Raw genomic sequence first — 7,986 nt, 5'->3', positions numbered from 1 at the left:
AGACTGTAGCAGGCTCGTCCAAACTGTGCCCCTGGGGCGCTAGCGCCCCCGGCCAGTGCCCCGGGCGAATTCATATGTTGATGCAGTGGCAGAGCCGTGCAGACCGCCCGCCAAGCCTCGCCATGCCACTGTACGCACGCTTTGTATGTAATTGTCTTCTTTAACAATGTTGACTAATTCTTAAAGAGCTTTATAACCATAATTCCATTTTTTAATAAGTATTCAAACTTGGTCGGTTAAAATTATTATGTACATAACAGCAAACTAAGGATCCGATTTCTAAACTCTGAAAAGGGATACAAAAAGATATAGCCCAAAGTACTGTATAACAAAAAATATTTACTTGTAACTGCTAACAGTAAGAATGAGACACTACATCCCTTACATAAAATTATTTCTAAAATGGAATATTTATGACTCTAGTTCATTTAAGAAACTGATATATTTTTCAGAAGATGCCTATTGTACATAATGATGAGTGTGCATGTGCAGTACTGATAGAATAAACCTGTGGGTCAGGAAACAACTAAGATGTTCTTCGATTCTTGGTTTGGATATTGTTTTCAAAAGCTTTGCGTAGTAATTCTGCCACACGAACACTAGTTGTTACCTAAACAGCAAATGGTTTGCTTGTTTTACCGCTCATCGAACTCTTTTACAGAGGTGCGCTTCCTCTGTTACTTTGTTTACGTCGGATCTAACTGCGGGACAGTCCAGCGCAGTGTTGTGCTGTCTCACTCGTTCCGCAGCTCCTATGCCAACACTAGCGACACACGGTCGCGGACGGGGCACTGAACTAAACTGCCTTGAGCCCGCGGGGCGCTGGTGCGCCCGCCGGGCGCAATTCTTGGATGAGCCTGGACTATACCAAAGACCACAAAACTGTGTTGTAAGAGTAGATCTAGCTGTAGAAACCAATACTGGAAACTAAAAGTTCTTGCTACTAAATGTATATTTTCACTTGTGTGTTTCATTATTAGAAACACCGATGCACTGCATAAAAGAAAGTGACTATCATGAATGCAATACGAGTAGAGAGCACGAGTTACACAATTGTAAATCTCTGACAGCGGTGCCGAAGGGTGTGCACTGCATTGGTACAAACATTTACACTGTTTTCCCTCCAAACACCAAAGTGTAAGTGTGATACAAAGTCCATGTTTAGGGAGTCTCTGAGCCAATTTTTTTCTGGAAAGGTCATTTTGCAGTTTGGATAAGTTTCTTCTTCTAGATCTATGCAATATATGTACGATTTAATATAATGTAACACTGAACAATCAAGCAGATACTATTTTTTTCTATGCAATATATGTACGATTTAATATAATGTAACACTGAACAATCAAGCACATACTATTTTTTTTTAACTTTCTATGTCATAATTATCTATAATGCAAAAGTGACCTAGTTTTACCTTTGTCTCTTTGTAATGTTACTACCTATGTACTCACCTGTAATCTAGTGCTTTGCCAATTCACAGTAAAATTGTCACACGCCTTCCTAATCTAGGCTTCCGGCTACACTAGAAGTCAGTCTGTAGGCGCATACAGTTTTCTTCTCGATCTCCATAGCAGAAAAAAATCAATTCATATATTCTGCCAAAAGAAATCATTGGATTCAGCAATTCTCATTGGCTACCATATAATATTGTCCAACTACTTAAGACTATTAGATACAAATTTCTAACAACAGCATGCAGCAGAAGAGTCAGGTACACTACGAGTGTACTTAAGCTAAGAAACCCTGCAATGAGTCAGGGAAAAAAAAGGTACAACAGAAATACATGACAAAGGAACATTTAAAAAATCAAATTAAACGGAACAATCAAGTGAAATACACAGATTCCACAATTTGAAATATCACAATGTACCTTGTAAGAAAGAGTAATCGAGATTTGGTGAAAAGTCTTCAGACTAGTTTGATGCAGTCCTCCATGACTTCCTCTTCACTTGCATAAAATAACTGGTTAGTACATATGCAACTTTCAATACTTAACATATGAAAATTACAGTTTGCTGGCAATATTCTTCATAGGCTTTCATCTGGTCTGCTGTTGAGCTGCCGATTGCTTGCTTCATCTCTGTCATGGTACCACAAATTTTGATCTTAAATTTAATGTTTCACTTGACCATTTATACTCGGGTAAATCATGTAATACCAACTTGATGTATCTGAACTTGTCACAAGTGACAGATCATGGTTATTAACGTGAACACGTCTCTCAGTCTCTATCACTGGGCGAGTGACATGAGATTAGGCCCCATCTTGCACAAAAACAATGGCTTCCACACAGCTGCTGTACAAGTTCTCGATAATGTGCAGACGTCACATAGTACACCTGGGCGTATTTTCTTCAAAGAAGAGTGGACCATGAATAAAGGTGACTGTAATTCCGGACATATCACAAGCGGCGAGGGCTATGGCCCTTTGAGCACAACACAAGGTTTAAAAGTACCCCAAATTGGGCAGTTCTGTATATTCACTATACTGTTGCCACAACTGCCTTGAACTTGAGGAAAACTACAATGAGACACAGCATTTCCCAACTGATCCACTAGTACTATCACTGTGACTTCAATTTTCACATAGGTAAGGTCCCATACTTGCACAGAAGGGCCTATTATATTCATTAAGGTCCATATCAGTGGAAATCAAAAGAAAACTTTGCCCCACTGTGGGAGCACCACAAACACATCGAGTAATCTTGAGCAAGCTTCACGACTTTGCCACATGTACTCGACACTCAACTCATTTACGAATGTTAGCCTCAAAGGTTTAAATTCCACATCTTTTTTCATGCGTGTCAGCAAAGTCATTTTTGGAATTCCAAGTTCAGCAATTTCCACAATAATTTCATGGGAGATCTAGTTACAGAATCCGCCACTGCCGCACATTCATTGTCATATTGATGGTTGGCCTGCCCAATTTCTATCCAGAATTGATCCAGTTCTGAAGAGTTCCTGTTGCTATCACAATATCATTTGCTCTGATGGAGCATCTTTACGGAATCCTACTGCAAAATCCCGTTGCACATCTGTGATGGTTTTCCTGGTGTGTGCACGTTCATGAGCCCATGCACTTGCCAGAACATGTTTTTCCACACTGCAGGTACTTGTGACTGCAATCTGAAACAAAAGACATGTGGAATATAAATGTACATCGTGAATAAAAAATCAGGGGAATGATAGGACTTACAGCCCTTTAATTTTCAAAAGACTGATTTTACGCAACTTTTCATGTTAATTTTATCTCTGCATTAGTAGCACAGCCTAGATCCATTTGAAAATGGTAGCAGTTAGCAATCATTGGTCTCCCCTACAATTTTTACCTCCCACACTGTTCTTCACTGCATATCAACTGTTGAATTAAGCCTCAATAAATGTCGTAACTTATTCCTTCTTTTATTTACATTGGGGAATAAAATTCGTTTATATCCAATTTGGTTCAATACCTCTTCATTACCTATTCAATCTACCCATCCCACTCTACAGTAAAACCACATTTGAAAAACTTCTACTCTATCTATGTTAACGACTGTTAATCATTCACAAATACTCTTGAAACAAATACTTTCACCAAAGACTGTTTAAAATTAAAATTACAATTCAATGTTAACAAATACTGTAATCCTCTTTCACAGTACATTTAGTTGATATTGCCAACGCAGTTTCATGTCTTCTGTGTATTTCAGTATTACAATAACAAATTCGGAAAATTAACACAGGTACACACCACACGGAATAAGAGAAATTGTCCTTCTCATGAAAAGCAAAAACTGGGCATTACAATAAAGCAGTGAAAACAGAATGCAACTACGGAAGTAAGTGGTCATTACTGAACTATAAATTAGGACAAAAAGTACCAGTCACGAAGTAGGCGTAAAAGATGGGCCCGACGAGAAACAAATACGTCTACCAAATATATAGTCGAGAAATAAATAAAAACATTCAAAAATAACAGGCACAATGTGGATAAACAAGTAGCTATACTACAATGTATGAAAATATCGCAATAATCACATGTTCCTCTATGAATGATACACGAAATAAGCACTGGGAATCCGAAATTACGAAATACTTATCAGAAGTAATTCAGCTACCACGTGATACCCTGGAACTGATAACGTAAAAAATTAATCAAAATACGTCGCATTACAGTGTTCTCCCCCTTACATGTTAATTTTCATCTCCGCCAATTTCAAGGGTTTTGTGATGCCCGCCAACCGCTAACTCACATTTTCCACAAACAAATCGGCGGAATCTCTTAAGCATAGCTGCACTATTTCCTTACGCTCATCAAACAGTTCACTCAGCATAATATCTGTAATCATGGCAAAAATATAAACTCACCAAATAAGTACCCATTTCCTTGCAAATCAACAAATAAACAGTATACTCACACACTACTGTAAGCAAAACCAGAGCTCACATAAGACATCAGTTCTGAGTTGCTACAGCACAACGCAAAGATAATGCTTATTGTTTTAACTTTGAAATATGTTTAGACACCATTCAGTCATTTCAGCAAAAGCTGTTTTATTGCACAAAAAAGAATTATAAGAACCATGGAAGGCATAACACCTCGATCTTCATGCAGACCCTCATTTAAAAAGCTTCATATTCTTACATTACCATGCCTATATATCCTAGAAACAATAATGTTTATAAAAAAATCGTAAATGAAAATAGCAAGATTGCTCCAAAAAACCAAAATATCCATTTATACAACACAAAGAATAATCAAGATTTACATATACAGTTTTCACACACAACACGAAAACAAAAAGGACCCTTGCAAGCAGGAAAAAACCTGTATAACAGACTATCTAAAAAAAATTGGCGTGCATAAATTCCAAAATGCAGTGAGTGACTACTTGCTACAGAATTGCTACTATAGTGTTGATTAATTTTTATCTACAATGTAAATATGTGAAAAATTTAAATATTTTGTACAGTTAAGGCCAAAATAAGAAATGTGTACATGTAGATTCTACTGTGTATTACATGTTCTATATTACATAAATGTGTTCATCTGATAATCAAGGCAGAAAGAAAGAATTGTGTATGTGTAAAATTTATTTGTGTATTTGTGAAATGTTAATCCCATATGTTAGACATATATACTGGAAACATACAATAGTTTTTTGTTAAACTTTATTGCAATTATTTGACTTTTCCTATATCATTATGTACCCCTGCACAATGTATGATTCACAGGACCAATAAATATACAATACAAGTTCCCAGTGATAACATAAACATAACAAACGTGACACTACGCATCTACTTTGATACCTACTGCGCCAGCATCGCCCCAGGCGCTCAGTAAGTAAAACTGTTGAGTTCGGTGCGACCGTGAAACCGAAAGCGAATGGGTAGTTGTTTATTTTGGTTTCTACAATGTTTTTTTTTAGAAACGGGAGCGTCCGTAGCTCAGTAAATTGCAACAACAAAAACAAGAATATGCCACACGTCTTCTTTTAGGTTTCCTAAGAACATTGAGAGGTATATACCACGATGTTACGGAACTGCATCGTCAGGAATCGTTGCAAAATAAATATCTATTAATAATTAATGTTTCGTTTTAGGAGCAGAAAATGGCTAGTGAATACCGGATGAGAAGATCTTACGAAAAAAAACTCTGTTTGCCTTTATGATAATGTTAAATTTTGTTCACAACACTTCGAACCATGCCAGTTCATGAATGCAGATAATAATAAACTCGTGAGGAATGCAGCCCACACTGATTGACATCCCGAATAAGCTACTCCAAATGACGATGAAGAGGAAAGTGCCACAAAGGTTCGATAATCACTCTAAAGCTGTAAAACAGTCGTATGGCACAGGAGCAGCCAGTTTAACTCTCCATATATGAGTGCCAGATTCATATGAATCGTCAACACAGACCTGCGTTGCCAATTAAGGGGTTAGATTAAGTGCTGTTATTCGTATCTTGCAAAAGTGTGTGAAGCGTCAGAATGTGCAGATCGCTAAACTTCGTGCAAAACTATTAATGACAAAAGGAAGTGCCTATCATTTTAAGTACAGCCAGCAACAGAAACTGTATCAGCAGGATAAAGTGAAGAAGGACAAACAAATTTTGAAGATTAAAATCAAATAATGGAAAATCCAGAATGGAATGTAAGTCGTATGTGTGAATTGCGTTTACGTGTGCATGTGTGTTTGTGTGTGTGTGCGTGCGTGTGTATGTGTGTCGGCTATTTTTGATGAAGACCTTACTGGCCGAAAGTTTTATTTGTGACAATCTTTTTGTTGTGCATATCTGCTACTCATCTACGCTAAATTTTGAAGACTATAGGATCGCAATATTTAAAAAAGATGCCCTTGACTTGTTAAGCCAGATTAGAATGCCATTGAAGGAGGGACATGCTGCAAAATGGCAAGACGAAAATAAGTTGTTTGCTCTTAATTTATTATATTATAGCACTCAAACATATAGGTTTTGTCACAATGTTTCATGCTTCCATCAGTGCGTACATTACAGAGGGATGTGGAAGGCATACAAGTAAACTGTGGGACAAGTGCCAACATATTCCACATTTTAAAGCAGAAGATACAGCATTTCTCCAATGTCAATAAACTGGTGAATATGTCATTGGGTGAAATGTCTCTAAACGCAAATTTAACATGACAGCAGTTCTAACAGTGTTATTGGCTTTCAGGGCTTCGGGTTTACAAACACAGCACATTTCTGCCACGTTTTGGTAGTTGCTTGTCCCACTAAGAATAATATAATGTGGCAACAGGCAATACAGTAGGCATATGGAACGACAAATGGGCGTTGACTCCTTTTGCATATAGAGGTACCTATCTGTGCTTCTTGAGTGTGAATTGTGTGTTTATGCTCTTTTGATATCAACACAGTAAGTTGCAGTTCTATCCAGCGTCACAACTGTTTCTTCACGAATGTGTTGTAGCTTGCCACAGAATTCATGGCGTTCAAATGTGTGTGAATTCCTAAGCGACCAAACTGCTGAGGTCATCGGTCCCTAGACTTATACATTACTTAAACTAACTTATGCTAAGTACAACACACACACGCACGTACGAGGGAGAATTCGAGCCTCCGGCGGGAGGGACCTCGTAATCCGTGACATGGCGCCTCAAACCGAACGGCTGGATTCATGATTTACCGATCTACTTGCGTTTATTTTAGAATCACTTTTAGAAATGTCCACGTCTTCTGTTATTACACGAACTCTTGGAAGCAAAAAAAATAATTCAAATATTTTGTAAATCACCTAGGAAAGGGATGCAAAATAAACATTACGCTTACGACGCATCTAACATTCTCCTTTCTCGCAGCTTGGAGCGCTAGTGTCGCTCCAGCTGTCAAACGGTTTTACAGCAGTGAGTGTCGCGACAGTTATGTTAGAGAGTGGTAGTAATAAGTACGTTAAAACATAATATTTACTTCCTTTAATAAAGAATTAAACTTTAATGTCAGTTGCAGAGTGGTTAATACCTATAACTCTCGATATTTCCAGAACATAAAAAGTGGATTATGATGGCCTAGGATATCAAGTTGTTCGTTCTTTAATGTATTCTCCAAGTCTTCTTGGTAGGATTTACTTGCCACATGACATATGCTATCCCCAAGGTGTGAGTAAACTCTGTGCAAAGGTTGGAGCCTTTCAGTTGATTTTACCTCTGATTGAAGGATTTGACAGTATTTGTCAATCAGCTGTATCCACATTCCAAATCGATTTCTTGGAACAAAATGTCTGCTTATTATTCTTACAATGGATATTCCCTATGTTTGTTGTTGTTGTGGTCTTCAGTCCTGAGACTGGTTTGATGCAGCTCTCCATGCTACTCTATCCTGTGCAAGCTTCTACATCTCCCAGTACCTACTGCAACCTACATCCCTCTGAATCTGCTTAGTGTATTCATCTCTTGGTCTCCTTCTACGATTTTTACCCTCCACGCTGCCCTCCAATACTAAATTGGTGATCCCTTGATGCCT

General features: G+C 37.9%; 1 long non-coding RNA gene across 1 annotated transcript; it reads right to left on the bottom strand.

The window, feature by feature from the left end:
- Window positions 1-1,450: 1,450 nt before the first annotated feature.
- On the bottom strand, window positions 1,451-4,440 carry LOC126108550 (uncharacterized). The gene is made up of 3 exons (XR_007523548.1): window positions 4,350-4,440; window positions 1,871-3,125; window positions 1,451-1,595 (listed from the first exon to the last, which is right to left on the bottom strand). It is a non-coding gene; the product is annotated as an uncharacterized LOC126108550 (long non-coding RNA).
- Window positions 4,441-7,986: the final 3,546 nt, after the last annotated feature.

This window comes from Schistocerca cancellata, chromosome 11 (genome assembly GCF_023864275.1).
Source record: "Schistocerca cancellata isolate TAMUIC-IGC-003103 chromosome 11, iqSchCanc2.1, whole genome shotgun sequence".
NCBI lineage: Eukaryota > Metazoa > Arthropoda > Insecta > Orthoptera > Acrididae > Schistocerca > Schistocerca cancellata.
Note: the sequence above shows the minus strand (reverse complement) of the source record. Positions and strands in the feature narration are given on the sequence as shown.